The 19,515-nt window shown below is 30.7% G+C and overlaps 1 pseudogene; it reads left to right on the top strand.

Moving 5' to 3' along the window:
* Positions 1-3,370: 3,370 nt before the first annotated feature.
* On the top strand, positions 3,371-6,060 carry LOC148196106 (uncharacterized; annotated as a pseudogene).
* Positions 6,061-19,515: the final 13,455 nt, after the last annotated feature.

Raw genomic sequence — 19,515 nt, 5'->3', positions numbered from 1 at the left:
CACCACACATTCGCTTCCTCCTCTCTCTTTATCTCTTTCTTATTCTTTAATCTTTTAACTCTATTTCAGGCCCATTTCCGTTTTGTGTGGGCCTAGGCCGCAAAGGATTTTGGCCCATATAAAGTTAGCAGAGATTGGGTTGGACAGGGAGAAGACTATACCTAACTAGAGTTAATCAAAGCCACCGTTTTTCCAAAATATTTTGATTCTAATATTAAAAAAATTGAGGATTTTGTAAGTAAAAACAAAAATGGAAAGAGAAGGAGATCCTAATCCGCTGAAACTTTGATTGAGAATAAAAATGAGTAAAGTGCAACGAACTTGGGTGGATTGAACATTGCATGTGGTGGGTGGCATGCAGAGCTAAGTAAATAGGCGTGACATAATGGAGAGCGGATAATGATTTTTGATGGATGAAGTTTCTGTGCCGAAAAATGAATAGTAATGTCATCCTATATATATATATATATTATGGAAGTGCATACGATAGCACAACAAACATTGTATTTTTGTTTGGAGAATGTGGTAGTGTTGTGTGTGGTGATCTAGGTTAGCACGCGTACAGAAAAGGTTGAGAGAAAAGGATTGGCATGTGGATAATTCGGCTACTCTTCTCTCTCTGTCTCCTTCGATTCATTGCTTCTTGTCTGATTTGATGGCATGGCAGAGGAATTATTGAGTCCAACAGCTTGGATCTCATCTCTCTGATGTTACCGTTAATGGTAGGAAATTTTTTGTGGTTTTCTTCCTACAAAAAAGTTAAGGACCGCAACTGATTTTGGAAACTGCCGCCCTTCACGCACACAACAACATACCAAACTCAACAATAATGCGGGTATGCCACTGCCACAATAATTTTAGTACTTCCTACTAAGATTTTGATACAATCTAGGATTTACACATCACATTTTAGATACATCTACTTTTTTTTTTTATTATTATTAAAATGTAGTCTGGGTAAATTTATAAACTAAATCATTTTTGTAACACAACTAAGTGAAAACTATTAGTATTTGACAAAATTATATATGAAAGAACTTCGTGAATAAAATTGACAGAAATAGATGTTGAAGTAATATCATGTCAGAACCAGTAAAAAGCCACGCACGTATCGTTTTAGTGAGGTTCACGTGTCAAGAAGGGGGCTCGACACTCAGATGACGAACGCTAGGTGTCAGGCAAAGAGGATCCGAAGATCAGTTAGTGGAAAGCAGGTGTCAACAGAAGATGGGACGTTCATTTTGAAGTGTGAAGCGAAACTTGGATTTTCAGAAAATCCACTCCACTCTCTGCATGCACCCTCTTTCCAGATTTCTGAAGAATCCCATTTTCTCCTCCTTCTCTCTACCTCCTCTTCATCTTCTCTTTGAGAAAACACTCACTTTCTCTCCTCCGGTCACTATTCCGGCACCGTAGAAGCACTTCCAGCGTCAAGAGCTTCCAGATAAACCGTTCGGTTTGTGAAGCTGGGCTGGTAAGTCCTTCTCTTCGCTCTGTCGTTCGTTTTCCTAAACATGCAAACCTAGTTCTGGGTTCGTATGTTGATAACCATTCTTAAAATGAGTGGTTCTGATAGTGTCGGGTTGTCACTTGGTGTAGTTGAATTTGTCGAGCGTTGACGGTAGAAGAACCTGTAGTGGTGAAATTGTATTTCTGCGTCTGGGAACGTTCGGTCACGCTCAGAGGTAAGGGAAGCTTATTTAATTTAATTTGTATGTTGTTGTACTGAATGAATGTCTGTTATTTGACTGAATGATTTTGATGCATGATGGTTGATATGATTGGATTGAATAAACGTTCGTTTATTTAATGAGTGAAAATGAAATATGGCTGAGTTATGTGATAATGTATGAAACTTATATGATATGGATTGTATGAAGTATGAAAGTTGATTTTGATATGAATGTATAAAGTTATGAAACTATATGTTAGGAAATGAGTAGGAAAAGAAATGATTCTAGTATGAAATTTCTCATATAAAAGTGTACATTCGTTACTGAACGGTCATTGATCGTTCGGTTTTCCTGGTGAACATAGTTGAAATGAGATTCTTTCATTTGGAGAGAATCCTAGTTGAGGACGAGCGTCCTTGTGTGATAATACTATGCTTGAGCGTTCGGACAAGCACAGTTGTATCTGGGTATCCTTTGATAAACTCAATTTTTATATATATGTAATGATATATTTTCGTCGTTCGTAAACACTACTTCGATAATATCTTATTTTATTTATCAAGCCTTTTATTATAAGTTTATAAGTGCTCGGTCTTACACCAAGCGCTCGTACTGAGTAGTGTTGGGTCTTACACCAAGCGCTCGTACTCATTTCTTGTATAATCTATTTTGATGAAAAATAGTGTTCGTCTAACTTAATAGAATTGTCTTCTCGACCGTACTCGGTCATTGACTGACATTCAGATTTCGTGATGTAAATTCAAATAAGCTAAATATTTATAAACGTTTGGTTTCTTCATGTGAATTCTTCTAAGTATTATTATTGGAATGTCATAAAGTGTCTGTATCGATTGGTTCCGGCCTAGAGTCGTAGCACTTGGCGAGGTCTTTTTAGCATTCGGTTCAAACTCTCAAGGGTCAGTTCATCTAATTGACTCACTTTGTAAATAACGTCCGTTCTAGTCATTCTTGCGATATGCAGTTGACCTCGGTTTCTTTCGTAATCCGATAGTAACCCTCTCGGTCTTATTCTATTCTGGAACTGGAGACCTCTCTGTCTCGTTCTAAGTGTTTGTCCTCGTTCTGAGAGAGGATTGAACGTTCGGTATCTGGTGTCTATAAATCTTTGAACAAGGAGGAAATTGACATGATTAATAATGAAAGGTGAAATTGAGATGAGGAATAATGAAAGATGAAACTGAGATGATTGATAATGAACGATGAAGAGAATATGATATGAATAAAATGTGTTGGAATTATGAACGAGCGTTCCGGGGAGGAACGACTCATGTATGAATATTGAATTGGTAAAATATGACTGTGGTAATGCTAAACTGTCGATTCATCATGATGTTCCGTGAGTACTCGTCCTCACGTAGAGGAGGGTAGGTCATGTGTGGGAACGGCAGGAGGTCCTAGTCCTTAAGGGTATTTTGGACAGATAGGACTAACCTCGGGTGGCAGCTGATGAGAGTATTCCAATTACTACATCACCCGGGTGCACGAATATCGTAGCTACACAGATGTCATACAGTCCGGACGGTCAGTCTAGTGATAGGCTTTGTATGATACGTACGTTGGAATTTATTTGGAGTTGGATTATTTGAAATGTATGGTTATGCATGAATTAAATTACATAAGCTTACCCTATTTCCTGTCTTGTCATGTATTCCCGTTCGTTCGTCTTTGTCTTTGCGATGATCACCCTGTGGGTGGGAGCAGAACCAGAAGAGTTGCTGAAGGAAGCATTAGAAGAAGCGCTGGAGGAAGAATCTTATCCGAGTTAGAAGTTAAGACCGAGCCGTAGAATCGTTCGGTCAATAGTGGTCTGATAGTAAGGTGACCGTTCGCTTATTTTTTCTCTTTCGTTTTTGTTTTGACTGTTCGGTATAGGCTTTTTGTAACCCGTTCGGTCAGACTTTCTTTTAGCGTTCGGTTTTAATTTTAGAGTCTTTCTGTAAGGCCGTTCGGCCATAGTCGTACGTGCTCTTTTATTGTATGAATGAGCTGTAATCTTACTAAATGTGATTATTCTATTATATAGTTTTAGACTGTATTTTTGGGATGTTACATATCACATACGAAATAGTTTAAATTTTAATGATGAATTTCAAATATATGAATTTTTAATTAATTTTAAAATTTTTAAATAAATTATTTGGTCATTTTGTTTACTTTCATTTTTTATACTTTTTATCTTATATATTCTACCATTAGTCTTATAACATGTAATTTAATTTTAAATGTAATAATATAATGTATAAATTTATCGAGGTGGAAGATTGAATAGACAAAGTAAAAAAAAATACTTAACTTAAATTTATATAAGAGTTTTTTATTTATTGGATAAATACAAAGAAACTTCTTTATGTTTATGTAGCGGGTAGTTTGATGTATGCAATGGTACGTGTAAGGTGAGATATTTCATATATTGTTGGTACAATTAGTAGATTTCTGTCAGATCCATGTAGAGAACATTGAAATATTGTGAAATGAATTTTGAGGTATCTTTGTGGTACTAGTGATTTGAGTCTTTGTTTTCAAAGTGATAAGCCTACTTTAGTGGGTTATTTTATTTAAATATGGCTGGAGACATTGATTCCAGAAAGTCCACTTTAGGCTATTTGGTTCAGTTTGTAGATGAAGTTGTGGCTTGACAATCAAAGTTGTAAAAGTATGTAGTGTTGTTTACTACTGAGGCAAAATTCATTGCACTTACCGAAACTTGTAAGAAGTTTTTATGGATGAAGAAATTCTTGTAGGAACTTGGTTTTGTGCAAGGAAAATACTCGTTATATTGTACTGTACTAGTCAAAGTGTTATCCATCTTCGTAAGAATTCAACTGTTCATTCTAAATCCCAAATATATTGATGTGAGGTATCATTGGATACATGATGTTTTGGATGCTAAGCTATTGGAATTAACTAAATTTCATACAGATGATAATGGTGCTCATATGATGACCAAGACATTGCAAAGAGGAAAGTTTGAAGCTTGTTGTGAGATCGCCGATTGGCAGATGTGAGGGAGAAATTTGTGGGTTATTGGGGCTCCCTTCTTACGAAGAAAATAAGTCCAAATGATATAGACCATTGTGTCTTACTTTATTTTAGTGGAGAGTGGTCAAATTAGTAAGTAAAGTCATTTGAAGAGAGAGAAAAACCAAGTGAAAGAGAAATGATGAGAAAAAGTCTTTCCTGCATAACAAAAAGTCTTAATTGGTGTTTTCATTGTTGTGAAGTCGTTCACTGTTGGATTAAGTTGATTTTTGGATAGTGGGTTATAGACGTATGATTCTTCATTTTAACCGTTCAGATCGTCAATTAGAGGTCTAGGTTGGGAGAAAACAGTATTGCATACAACTCTATCTTGGAGAATTTTCATCTTCTTTGTTCTCAATTGTAAATATTTATGCTTAGTTAGTTTGACTAATTGAAAACACTATTTGAGATTTTTATTGGAGACTCTTTTTCCATTAAGGGGTTTTTCAATTAAAAATTGTTAATGTGTTTTCATGTTTTAGATTCGTTTTTTTTTTTTCTATTTGTTTAGTGCTTCTAACATATTTTCACAAGAAAGGAGATTAAATTTTTGGTGCATTATTACTCTTTTGTTAAGTTGTTATAATTCTTGGTTTATTTTCCCATTACAGCTGCCCCTGTGCAAAGCTTACCGTTTTTTATCTACACATTTACCATGTCCTATTTATTATATATATATATATATATATATATATTAGACCCAGTTGGAACATGATCTTTTTGCTTTGATCATTTCTGATGGATTACTTGCATCTGATAAGTGACTGTCATAACTGGGTCTGTTTTTGTTGAGGTTGATGTCCTAACCACGAGGCGCAAGGGGATGGGTGCCTTGGGAGCTAGATGTGACTACACTGGTTCATCCACTGATCTGGTAGGATCATATGAGTTTGAGTAATTTCTGAGTGTCCTCGTTCGTCCCTTTGTTGTTTCATCTGGGTACTTCACAAAGCATAATAGACAGTAGATTGAATTTTTAGTGGGTAGGTACATAAGAAGATATTGTTTATACAAACAATATTATCTTGTGAATGGCGGATTGCATAAGCCTGATGCTGTTTGCTCCTGCTGAGACTGGTGAGACTGGTGAGATTGCTGGGTTCACCCTTGCTTTGCTGACACCTTGGCCTGCGGATCTATTTGCCACATCATTGGGATTGGGGTTGTTCTTGGTCTCAAGAACATTGGTGCCCTGTAAAAAGCAACCGTAATTTTAGTGCCTCATGCCTGCATCTGTAATATCAGTCAATCATGTACTTTATTTTCACTTTATTCTTTCTCAATAACTTAAATCTTCAGCTTTTTCTAATCACAGAAAAAATAAAATATACTGTCATGAAACTAGTGATCAAATAACATATAAAATTCTCTACAATACTATTTATGAATTTTATTTATTATGATTTCAATATCAAATACTATAACATTCTTTTTATCGCATTACTTTCTTTTAATTAATCTTTCAAATAAATATTAAATAATAAATTACTATCTATTTATACTATTAATATTTTTTAAATTTATTTTATTCAATCATAAGTAGTAAATGTGTGTATGCTATCCACTTTTATATAGAACATACAATGTAACATGATAAGAATGTAAAAACTGATTAATTTTATCATCACTTAAATAATAATTAATTTTAGTCACCAATTTTTTCAAGAAAACTGGTTGCTTATTCCGCCGTAAATTTGATCACTAATTTTTTTATCTATAATCAATCACTAAACGTTATTAATATAGTGAATGACTTAATTTCATCACTAAATTAATAAAAAAAATGTTGACTATTTATGTCAGTAATTATGTTTACTAAATTGGTCTTATTTAGTCGCTATTGTACTCAACTAGTTACTCATCTCGCCATCAAATTGCCCACTAATTTTTGTCTCTAAATTCGTCTGAGATTTTCACCACTTGTTTCTACGATTAATTTGGTCACTAAACATTAATGACTAAAATTATAGTAATTTGTCAGTTTTTTCTAAGTAATATTTCATTAACTCCGTAAAATTTAATGGTAATCTTTTAGAATTTAAGAAAGAAATTAAACAACTGGAAAAAGAAGTCTTCTTGATGTTATTATTAAAACTTGTTGTGCTTAATATTAATAAGAATATGATAAGGTCGTTAATATGAAAGGAAACATGGGTGTGCAAGACAAAACATCTGGATATTAATATTTGAATATTTGTCTTAGAGCTGTCAAATGAGCCCCTTTAATAAGATTTGGCCCTAGCCCATGTGGGTTGGGGCCAAAAAAGCCCACAGGGCCAAAAAAAACTCTTTATTAAAAAAGCCCACAAGGCTAAAAACCCCTAAAGCCCTATAGGCCAGGGCCAGCCCATGGGCTTTCTTTTTTACAAAATTTAACGTCTAGAAACATAATATCATCATACAATTAATCACAAATCATATGTATTTTTTATCCAGCTTTCATTTTATCTTTGTTAGTAATAACTTATAACCATAATTGATTCATGTATAATTATATTTTTTTACCAATAAAATTAATTTTCTACTTCATAACCGTTTCTATATTAATTAGTTTAATAATAATGCTTTTATACAATTATTCCTTAATTTCCAAATTTTGTTTTGATAATTTTTTCATCTTAATTTTGGTTTCTTAATTTTGGTTTGTAAATTTGACGGTTCAGAGATATCCACATAAAATAGGTTTAAAAGTTAAAAAATTTAATTTAATATGTAAAATTTTGATGGACTAACTAATTTATTTATAGATGGTAATCTATTTTGTCACTAGTTTAAATCAATATCATTCAATTAAGATTTATGATCAAAATTACATTATTTTTAATTGGTGTGAACATGTTAAAATTTTGACTTAATAACTTTTTAACTTTTTTAATTTTCCAAATTTAATAAAATTAATATTTATTATTTACAAAGTTATATAATTCTTTTAAAAAAAATTTATGAAACGTATTATTTAGTCATTTACATCAATTTATATATTTTTATGTCTTTTTCATATATTTTATAGTATATTCATTTGTCTTTTTTATTAGTTTCTTATTAAGAGACATTGATGTAACTTATTTATTATTATAATTATTATAATTTTTATTTATTTTATATGTTAATAATTAAATACAATAATAATTTTAATTTTAGTATTATAAATTATAACATTATATTTATTTAAAAATATTGTATCTATTATTTAATTATTTTTTATTACAATCGGCTCAATTATGATAAATAATTCAATAAAAACATCTTTGTTGGATAAAGATAAGTATGATTTTAAAATATTAATTTAATTTAAAAGGTTAGAAAAAAAATATGATTTTATAACCACTAGGATTACATCTAGATCTTGTATACTAACATATATCATATTTATAAGAATTTTGTCTAACAAGGATTTTCACTAAAAAGTTAGTCATTTTATTACGTGAAATTAATTTTAAATTTTATAAAGTTTGTGGTTTAATTTTTTAATGTATATATATCTATACAAAACATTCAACAAAAGAATTTTATATGACAAACTATAAAAATAAAAATTTTACACCGATATTAAAATTTATCCAATCAATAGATTTGAATTTAAAATCTATCCATAATTAATATTTCAAATATTTATATAGATATCAGAATTTGATTATTGAAAAATCGAATTTTCAACTGTGTTACTTTTATAATTTATTTTTTGAAATTTTTTTCATTTTCTTTTAAATAAAAACAATAATAAAAATTTTCTCTTTTAACTTTCCAAAATAATAAAATTATATATTTAAAATATACTTATAATTAAAAAATTATTTTAAATAAATTTTTATAAAATCAATATTTATACATTTATATTTAATTAAAAATGTATTAAATATCATGTAAATTTTGAAAATTATTAAAATTGTAAAGTAAATAAAAGAAATAACTAAAAGAGCATTAAAAGTGAATTAATTTAGTTTGGGGGCTAGCCCCATCCTAACCCTACCCCAACCCACTTTATGTGGGGCTTTAGGGGTTGGGGCTTTTAAAAAGCCCCCTATTAAGGGGGCTAGAAAATTGGGACTTGATTTTAGAAGGGATTAGGGTCAACCCATGGGCTAGGGGCTCAAATGACACCTCTAATTTGTCTAAAGTGATTGTTTGGTACGATATATTATTTGCAACTAGCCTTTTTAGTTGAAAGTTACAATTAACTAATGTAGATGTGTGCATTAATTAGATTTAGGGACCAGAAGTTCATTTTGATTTTAACTAAAAATGATCTGATTGAGTACAAGTCTAAGTAATATCTAATTTTGGTATGGAAAATTATTATTTTTTACTCTTATTTAATATTTATATAATTATAATCATTTGATTTTCGAAAAAAGAAAATATGTTGTTTTTCTAACATTAAATATTTAATAATATCATATTTTTAAGTTGAGATTTTTATTGTTTATTAAAATATTTAATTATATTTAGAATAATAGAATGATGAATGAGTAAAGTAATTTTCTATTCAAATGAATATGAGATCAAATGAATGAGTAAAGATGAATGTTTATTTTGAGAATATAATGTGATAATTAAACTCACATCCGCCTATTGTCTTCTCTAATTAGACTATTGAACAATTAAAAAGAAGTTTTATTTTTCAATTTTTGTTGAAAGGTATAGGAAAATTGGGTTTGACACTTCATTGACTTTTCTAAAAAAAATTGGTTTTGAAATGAATATAAAACCTAAGCTTCTTTGAAAAACTCATTAATTATATAAAACACACAATTTGGTGAAAGTATTGAATTTGACATTGTAAAATCTCTTCCAAAATTTCATATTGATTACTTTTTTATACATTATGAAACAATTACTTATCGCACTTCAGAATAAATTTTAATAATTTAAAATATATAAAGATATTTGTACTATATGGTGAGTCGGGTGGTACACAGTAAGACAAACTGTCAACTAATAGAATACGACCGATGGGGCAGACAACGTTGAAAGTAGTTAAAGGATAATTAATTGCGTAACGGTCATTAATGGACGGTTAATAGATACATTAACGGTCAATTAATATGTTTGATTACCATAAACCCTATAAATACAAGTTTGATGTCAAAGACTTTTAATATAATTCAATTCTTTAAGACTTTATGGAGAAACATATCTAACTTGAGGGTTAGAGTTTCTTCTAAAGATCAAACACCGATCAATTTAGAAATTACCTGTAGAGAGGCGTAATCGATCATGATACGGAGCAAGATAGGGCAGGACGACGGTTCCTCGACTCTACATAACCGAAACAATATTATTTATTAATTAATATTAAATAATAAAGTTATTATATAATACAATTTTGAAAGAAAAGCCTAAATATTAAAAAATCTTGAAAACGGATAATTCCTTAAATACTGATATATTAGATTTATTTTCTATCTTAAAAAAATTACAGGACTTAAAAATGATAAATTAATTAATTGACATTCTCAATTATATATATAAAAAATAAAAATACAGCTTATTTTAAAAATATAAATACAATTTATAGAATCATATTAACTATTGAAGTTAAAATGAATTCTTATATATAAAATTAATAAAAATTTACTTTTAAAATCAATTCTATATTAATAAAGATTAAAGGACATGAACTAAGTATTTAAAAAATGTTAAATAAAAGTAATTCTAACAATTTTAGACTTAAATTTACATCAGAATTAAAATCTAAAAAAATATAACTATAAAAATTTAAATAAATTATTTTTGAGTAAGAGAAAAAAATACCTTTAATAGAAAAATATTTTTTTGATACACATAAACTTTTTGTATTTATTTGATATTATTTTTTTTTACTTTTTCTTATTCCTTTTTAAAAAAAATTAAAAATATTTACTTTTTTATTATCATTTTATTCATGTATCAAATGAATATAAAGGCATGAGTCATCCTACCATTACTGATTTTAATATTGCCTTACGCCTAAAAAAAATCCTTAGCCGTCTGGGAAAACTGATAAAACTGATAAGCTGGATGGAGAGCATCACGTGAGAGTCTTGTCATATTCTCCGAATAAAGACATTTTTTATGATAGTTCTGGTGAAGAAAATATAAATATCACGTTTTTTTCTGTAATATTTAATTCTAGTAAAATGATACTTGAACAATCATTTTTGACAATATTTAGACACGTACACACGTGTTTAAATTTGAGTGGTCCAGTTGGAAAAATTAAATGAAAATGGACCACTCAAATTTAGACACGTGTGCGCGTGTCTAAATGTTGTCAAAAATAGTTGTTCAAGTGTCATTTTCCTTAATTCTAAGACCACAACTAGACAAAGATAATCACTCCCTTTGCGAATGAACTTACCATTCTGCAAACAAAATTCAGAATCCAATCAGTCATAGAGGTAACTATGACATTTATCATGTTATTTTAATGTTTTTCATTCATTTTACACTATTATTTTTATTTTTTACTTAAAAATATAAAAGTTAATTTTTTTATAATTATTTTACGTTTATATAATATGTATGAAATGTAAATTCATATCATGCAAAAGAAAATAAGAACGTAAGGGTATACATGCATTCCCGAATCCAGCGTGGACAGCTTCACGTGTTGGAGTAAGATAAGTAAGAAAGCACATGAGATGTTCTGGCTTAATGTGGGCCCAAGTCACGGCGTGGGGACAAACACTTGGATTTGGGGTAACATAAAATCACAACCTTATTCCTCACGCCTTCTACCTATGTTCCTGCATCTTCCTTCTCTACCCTCCATAATTACCATTCACTGTCACTCTATCTTTTAAAACTGTTGCATACTACCAACAACATCACAACGAATAAGTTAACTCATCTATTCACTTAAATCACTTTATATCTACATATAATATATGCTGATCATAGTTTTTTTGTCACTTTCGCCCAGTATTAAATATCCCCTATGCTGTTCTAGACTCTCCCTTCATATATGTCACCATCTAATAATGATGGTTGAAAGTTATGTGCAACACTTCCCATGTTGTAGTGTTTCAGTCACTGCATATATCTAATAATTTACGTAGGTATATTTTGCTTGAAGATCTTCCTAGCTAGCATCTTGTAGACACTTCTCTCGTCTAAACAAAAGATTAAGTTTGTGTTGTACTGATACTTCTGGTTTTGGATTTTGGATTTTGAAAACATGCATAAGTGTTGGTACGACCAAACATTATGGTTACGATTTTGCTTTGTCCTAGATATTTTATGGTCTTCCTTACGGGAGAAAAACTTGTGGGTAGGGGTGTTGGGTGAAGGTAACTTGGACAATTATCCCAAAGAGAAAAAAAAAAAATAATTGTAAATGAAATCATGAGTGCTTCGCATTCCAAAAGTATGATGAATACAATCTGGTCAGGGTATATGGGATCCACTACTTACCTTAAAAAGAAAACAAAAATAATTGTCCCAGAACAAAACCAAGAAGATCTCTTCATTCTCTTATCTTACTATAGTGAGAGAGAGAGAGAGAAATTATTGATCAAGTTTTTTTTTTCTTTTTTCGTTTTTATGGGCATTGGATTGATTAATTATTCCTCAACTTGAACAGCTGTATGCATACATTGTATATGTCAACGCCCACCAGAACATCTTTATCTTAAAAATAGCTAAGAGCATAGACAGAAGAGGTATGTGTATGTGACTCGAATCATCTCTGTCTATTTGCTGTCTCTTAAATTAAAAAATAGCATCTCATAAAAACTAACAATTATTAATTCAGAAAGGGAAAGTTATCCTCTCTTCAATGATTTTTTGTTTTTTAGTTAGAAAAGAAAAAAAAGGAAAATGAAAAACAAGTTTAATGAAAGAAGTGATTTGAATCCATGTGTAAATAATGTGAAGAATTTCAGACTTGGACGTATGAATATAGAAACTGGCCGACAGAAAGACTGACGGTAATTGACTATGAAACAAGACATTTTTCTGCCTTTCCCTTAAAATGAAAGACACATCCTAATAGTTTGCCTTTTCCACGCCATGTGGTGTGGCCTGTTGTATAAGGTTCAAAACCAAAATTTCAATTCAAACCGAAGAAATATATAGCCATTTTTTGCTTGGTTAGCATTTAATACACAATTCTAGTGCAATTGTTATTGAATCTCCAAAAAATAATTTCAGTAAATTGGTTTCAATCTTTCTGAAAGCATAATAATAATATCAAAGTGAAATAATGCACGTCATGTTAGTGAATATTAGGAAAAAAAGAATTAAAGAGTTCTTGTAATAATTTGGTGGACAAAATAATTATATAAGAACACAGAAAATTAATTATCAAATAGTAACGTTTGTTTTGTTTTTAATACTATGAAAGAAATTATTATGGTCACGCGCTACATATTTTAATTATATAAAACTGTGAAAAATTAAACTTAATTATCAAACTTTACATTAAATAAATACCCTCGCTCAATTGCAAACCCTTCTAGATCTAAGAACAATCTGATTGAAGAATTCAACGAGCCTGACGGCTAAAATTTAAAAGCGCATATTGCTGGTGTATAAATAAATAAATAAATAAATAAATAAAATCTTGAAAGAAACTTTGATTCAACAGTTTAACATAATACAGAAAGTTCAATATCAGACCAAGCTCTACTTTAAGTTTTCATCTCCAAAATGTTAGAATGAAATAACGTAAGAAAGACAAAGAAGAAAATGTAAGTATAAACCCTAGAGTCAAAGAAAAAAAAAGTATGGTAACCATCACTGTAAACTTCTTATGTCGTGTATTTTATATAGCAGGTTACGTAACATGTTACAGATTGAGTTAAAATAAAAAGTGGTAGTGTTTGGCGATGGCCTGGATATGCATGTTGATCGATTCAGGCTTTTGGTGCAGAAGGGCAACATGTATACGCCTTTTGATGAAGCTATTTGGTAGATTGGGGCATGACCTATCGTATTCTCCCCTCCTACATTTTCGTCTATACATCTATTTCTAACCACACACTCATTCCACACGTGTCAGACCCAAGATTCTCTTCCCACGCCTACTTTTTCTTTACCTGGCCTCCTACTTCTTCAAAAATAATATGATATTTTTACATTCATTTAATATATACTACAAGAGTAAAATATCATTTTTCAAACAACATTAACCTATCTATTTTTTCTTCTGTTATTTTCTCATTTGGCACAGATTAAGGATGGAAAACAGAACATTTAACATTTATAAGATGACAATATAGGAAATGTAACATTTTTTTGTTTGTTAGCATCGAACAAAATGAACAAGTTCTGTTTATTGATTATTCTCTGTAACAAAGAAAGAGAAGGGTCAGGCCTTGGCACTTTGCTCAGTTATTTGTTTGGTAATGCAGAAAAAAATCAGCAGTAATAATCGGTAAGCTTCTCTTGTTGAACTGAAAACGATTACGAACGAATTCAAGCTTAGTTTCCCTTTCATGGAGTTGCTTTCTTGTCTTTGTTTTCTTCAGCAGCAGTATCCTCTCATAATCTTACCAATCAAATACCGCAGCTTTTCAAATACATCACATTTTTTCATATATCACTCTTTTTTTTCTTCGAAATCTCACATCCTCGTCGCTCAAATAATTCATATGTATTTACCTCGTGCCCAACGTTTCTTTTTCATTTTACTTTTACAGTGTACAAGACAGCTTGATTTTTTTTTTCATATTAGTTCTGATTTTATAAGGGCTTTTCATATAAAATCTAATTTTATTTGTAGTCATGTGATTATTTTGAACCAACAGTTTTCATATAGTATAAAATTAAACATGAATTTTTTATTCGAAAAATATAATATATATTATCGTATATTGCCTGACAAAATCTAACTTTATAGTGTCAGAATTACTTACTTCAAGAGATCCTAATCCTGATGGCTTTAGCCTCCTACTCTCTTCCATCTTCTAACACTTTTAAATGTTATTGAGTTGAAACATCATGTGAATATTGCTATTAGATTAAGCAACATAAATTATTAGTTTGTAGTAAATTGTGTTCGTAAGCTTAAAATATCCATTGGCACTTCATATTTTTCTACCACCTACACCGAGGTAATGCTGCACCTGTAAATGTTTATATGCTTCGTCGTTGATTAGTCAATAACACCTTAAAAAATAATATGATAAAAAAATAAAATTTAAATTTAACTCATTTTTATAAAATCAATTTGTAAAAGTATAAGGTTTGTAAATTGACTTTATCTTTATCTCTAATCAATATAAAATTTCTACGAAAATCAATTTAAGTATTCAATTTTTCTATGTTCAAATGCTAAGAGGAAAAAAAAATATACAATAAATGATTTTATCAAAACATAAATGAAATAATCAAATACTAATGCACTTTTTAAAGTGCTTTTTAGTTTTAAGATAAATAAAGGATATCAAATCACATTAACAATTTTAAAAATTTTGTAAACTTATAAATCCTCTGATTTTTAAAAAGTCGAAACTTAGTAACCTTTATAACCTTTATTTAAGAATAGCTAGTGCAAGATATATAATACAAATATATAATAGTATTTAGCACATGTGATCCTGATTATTTAACAAATATATATACTTGTGATTTATTTAAAATTTTATAACAATTGATTTTAGGTGTAACATCCCAAAAAAAATATAATGTAAACTATATTAAAGAGAAGCAACATGCATGATAAAGTTGTACAGTTATCCATCTAAAACATAAAGTGATATCTTTACAGTCATCCCAAAACAACTATAAATTTAAAACTTTATACACAAACTAAAGTCTACTCAAAACTATACACAAGGTTCTACTGAACTAAGGTAACTACTCAGCAACATCACCTCTATCCAAAGCTTGCTCCAGGGAAACCTCTTCTTCAGCTGCTCACATCCAAAGGATGGTCATCGCAGAAGAAAAACAGCAGAATCATACAAAACACAAGCATACAACAGGGTAAGCTGGTTTAAAAAAGAATTAATCATACATCAAATCAATTAAATCCAAACAAGCATATTATTCATTCACATCACTTAAATCTTTCACACATAACACCACACTGACTTTGACTGTCCGGACATAAAATGATTGCCGACTATGACGGGTCGTGCACTCATGGGGGCTTCTACTGCTTTGCAAAGCCGTTGCCAATGGATTTCACCCTACCACACTCACGAGGTTAGTCCGTTATCACTCACCTTGGGTCATACTGGAAGCACCCAAGACTAGGACCTCCTGCTACTCCTCACGACATGGATCAATCCTCTCTACTTGAGAATGAAAGACCATTGAAGCGTCAGGAAAACCCCCAAGACTGAGCTACCATGCAGATCATTCTAAACTTACTTGAATCTCAACTAGAGATTCCACTTTGAATTACAACATAGGACACCACCATGTCTCCTCTCCTTGAGGATCATGGAATTACGTCTATTATACATACTTTGAAATACAACATACAATAATAGCCAAGGATATTACATGTTACAACTTCACTTTACTTCATACAATCCTCATTGATTCATATAAAAACAACATAAGATCACACAAGAACTTGAACTAGAAATGCACCTCTCGCACAGTGCACACCTTCGCATAGCGAGGCTATAAGCTTCTCGCATAGCTACTTAATTCGCCTTGCGAAAACCTTAGACAGAGACCAACTACTTTTGATTTCTCGCATAGCGACTAAACTCGCTATGCGAATAAACTGTGAAATGCATCAGACCCCAACCCCTTGCATAGCGTCCGAACTCGCTATGCGAGAACCTCAGACAGAGACTTGACTCCCCAAACACTCGCAGAGCGAGACCCACTCGCAGAGCGAGACCCACTCGCAGAGCGAGACCCACTCGCAGAGCGAGACCCACTCGCTGTTCGAATAAAAAGAACAATGGTTCCAGAGAGCAACCCTCTCACTTCACTCGCATAGCGCCCCTATTCACTATGCGAGTGCCTTGGCAGTGAACACCTCGCCAAGGTGACTCGCTATGCGAATCCATTTGCACAGCAAGTCTGCGTAATCTACAGAACGAAATTCTGCAGAATTATGCAACTTAACCCCATATTTACCAATTCCACTCAACTTTGCCAACTTCTAACAATCTTAATATGTTGTATATACTTAATTGGACTAGACTAAATGATTCTACACATTCCTAACCCCAATCTAAAGTGTTTATGCACCAAACTCTACTATAAAACCTCCAATTCATCAACTTAGAGACTCAAAACCAATTCTACCACTTTGAACTTGTTTTTGACCATTTTGATGACTCAAACCAGTCACATATGACCTATCTACACTACCCCAACAGTCCCTAACATCCCTTGACCATTACTACTCAAATTCACTACCTCACTTCCTCTAAAACACACTAAACACACTCAAATCACCTCACACTTTACTTCATCAACACCATAATAGATTATATACAGTAACCACTCCTAATTTGCGTAATCACAACACTTAGATTCATCCAAACCAGTTCATCAACAACATTCCAAAATTTCCACAATTTAACATTTCAAGAACATACACTCACAAGCTGGAATTTTAACTACACAACATTTTAACACAGCATTTACCACATATATTACCAATTTGATAACTAAAACACAAACTAGCTTCCCTTACCTCAGATATAAACAGCCCCAAACACAAAAACTCTCCAACCGTACCTTGCACTGCAAGGAAACTCAATAGAAACTTACAACTCACCAATTGGTGATAGATAACAACACTTAGAACCTAATTTGAGCTAGAAATTGGAAAGAGGAACCGTTAACCACATGCAACACAGAATCATTGCATGCTCACAGTCTAGAGAAGAACGGACAGAAATGAAAACCACTTACTAACTGAAGAACACGAAATTGATCGGTCCAAAACGAAACCCTCAATGCCAGTATCGCTTAGGCACCTCCTAATCGTTGAACAGATAACTCAGCGGAGAGAAATTGTAGAGAGAAGTCAGAGAACTCTGAGGAATAGAGTTCTAGAGAGATAAAATGTTCTTAGAATAACGAGAAGTGTGTTTACAAAAATTCAATTTATATTGTAAGATTATTTTAAAGTAAAATAATCTATCTCATTATTTTAATTCATCTATCTGCTTTATAACACTCTATTTTTTAGGTCTAAAACATTAGGTATCATTTATAATATATGCATTCTATCTGATTTTATATTGTTATATCTCATTGATTTTGATTTTTTCCAAATTTGATATATAGACAGAAAACAAAAACAAAAAATTATTTAAACAAACTACTTAGAATAAACTTCTTTCATTATCAAAATTGAAGCATGAAGAGTATAATAGACTTCAATTCTAATAAAAATCAAAGCCTATAATACTTTTTCATTTAAAATTATTTAATTTAGAAAATATTAGACATCTTATAATAAAACTTAAAATATAATAATCTAATTTAAATGAATTATTTTATTTTAAAGGTATTACTTTCGGTTATTTGGATTATTTGGAGAATTGAGATCTAACCTACTTTTAAAATTAAATAACTTTTATACCAAAAAAATTAGACTTCAATTATTAAAATAACTTAAACATAATATATTTTTTAAATTTTTTATTATTTATTAATAATTTTATTCTTTTAATTTTTATAAACCAAGGCTTATTTATGATTCTGTTCACAACTGGAACAAAGAAAAAGTCACCTTTTTTTTACTCTCTCAGTTATCAAACGAATGCATATTATCTCACATGACCATCTGGTGCACTGGTCAAATCAATTAAAAGTACTAATTGAAAAATAAAAGCGGTAGAATGTGACTCAAGGAAAGAAAAAAAAGTATCTGAAAACCGTCTTGATGATCCAATTCATGTGCACAGTTTCCAAATAATTGCATAAAATATTGTGGCAGCTTGTGTTACTCCAAGGGATGGAAATCCACTTAAAGATTTGCAATTTTCAAAGGCAATTAAAAATATTGCAATCCCACGTGATAAAAGGTAAAATAAGTGACTCTAGACATTTATTTATTTGCAAGTTTTTCCTTTAGAGTATAGAGATGAGCACAAGATGCATATCAAAACGCTTGTTTTCTTCAAGGAATCTTTATAGAATGTCGTATATTGCTGTGAGTGGATCTTTCCATGTTCTATTCGTACTTTTTATACAAACTTTGCATGTAATTTTCAAGTCTGGGAAAATATTCATGAATATCAATTCCAAGTAGTTGAAGGACATCTCATTTGGACATGTATGAGAGGAATCAACGAATCATTCAATCATGTATGTATGCATTTACGGCTAAAAATACAAACTTCAGTGGTAGAACCATTCTACCACATTGAAAAACCAAACCACAGAAAAAACATCGCTGACACTACAAAATTAAACAAATTCTCTCTTTCTATGGATTACAGACATTCTATCCGCTCCCTTTTTTTAAACAAATTCTTATATAATCTTTGTCTTTCTTTAATTATTTAGAGGCACTATATTACTTTTTAACTCCTTTATTTTATTCCATGGAGTATCGACTTTCTTCATTCGTTTTATCTCTCCATCTAACTAATCTAATTTTTTATTTAATTATAATTTCTATCATGCTTCATAAAAACTCTAGCCTAATTTGATATAATAATTTTTATAATCGGTTCATGATTATATTATTTTCTTTTTTCTTTTTAAATACAGTTATTCTAGTTAACTTCAGTTAAATAACCAGCATTATATCAGTTTAGGCATAATTCTAAACTAACATTCACAAGTTTTCTATGTTATTTTGAGTTATGACGATTAAATTAATCATAGGTCCTTAGTTCTCCGTGGTTAAAACTTTTAATAAAATTTTTTTAAAAAAATTGCCATT

This window comes from Vigna umbellata, chromosome 7 (assembly GCF_029865625.1).
Source record: "Vigna umbellata cultivar VRB3 chromosome 7, Vumbellata_1.0, whole genome shotgun sequence".
Lineage (NCBI taxonomy): Eukaryota > Viridiplantae > Streptophyta > Magnoliopsida > Fabales > Fabaceae > Vigna > Vigna umbellata.
The sequence above is the reverse complement of the archived record's forward strand: the minus strand, read 5'-3'. Positions and strand labels throughout refer to the sequence as shown.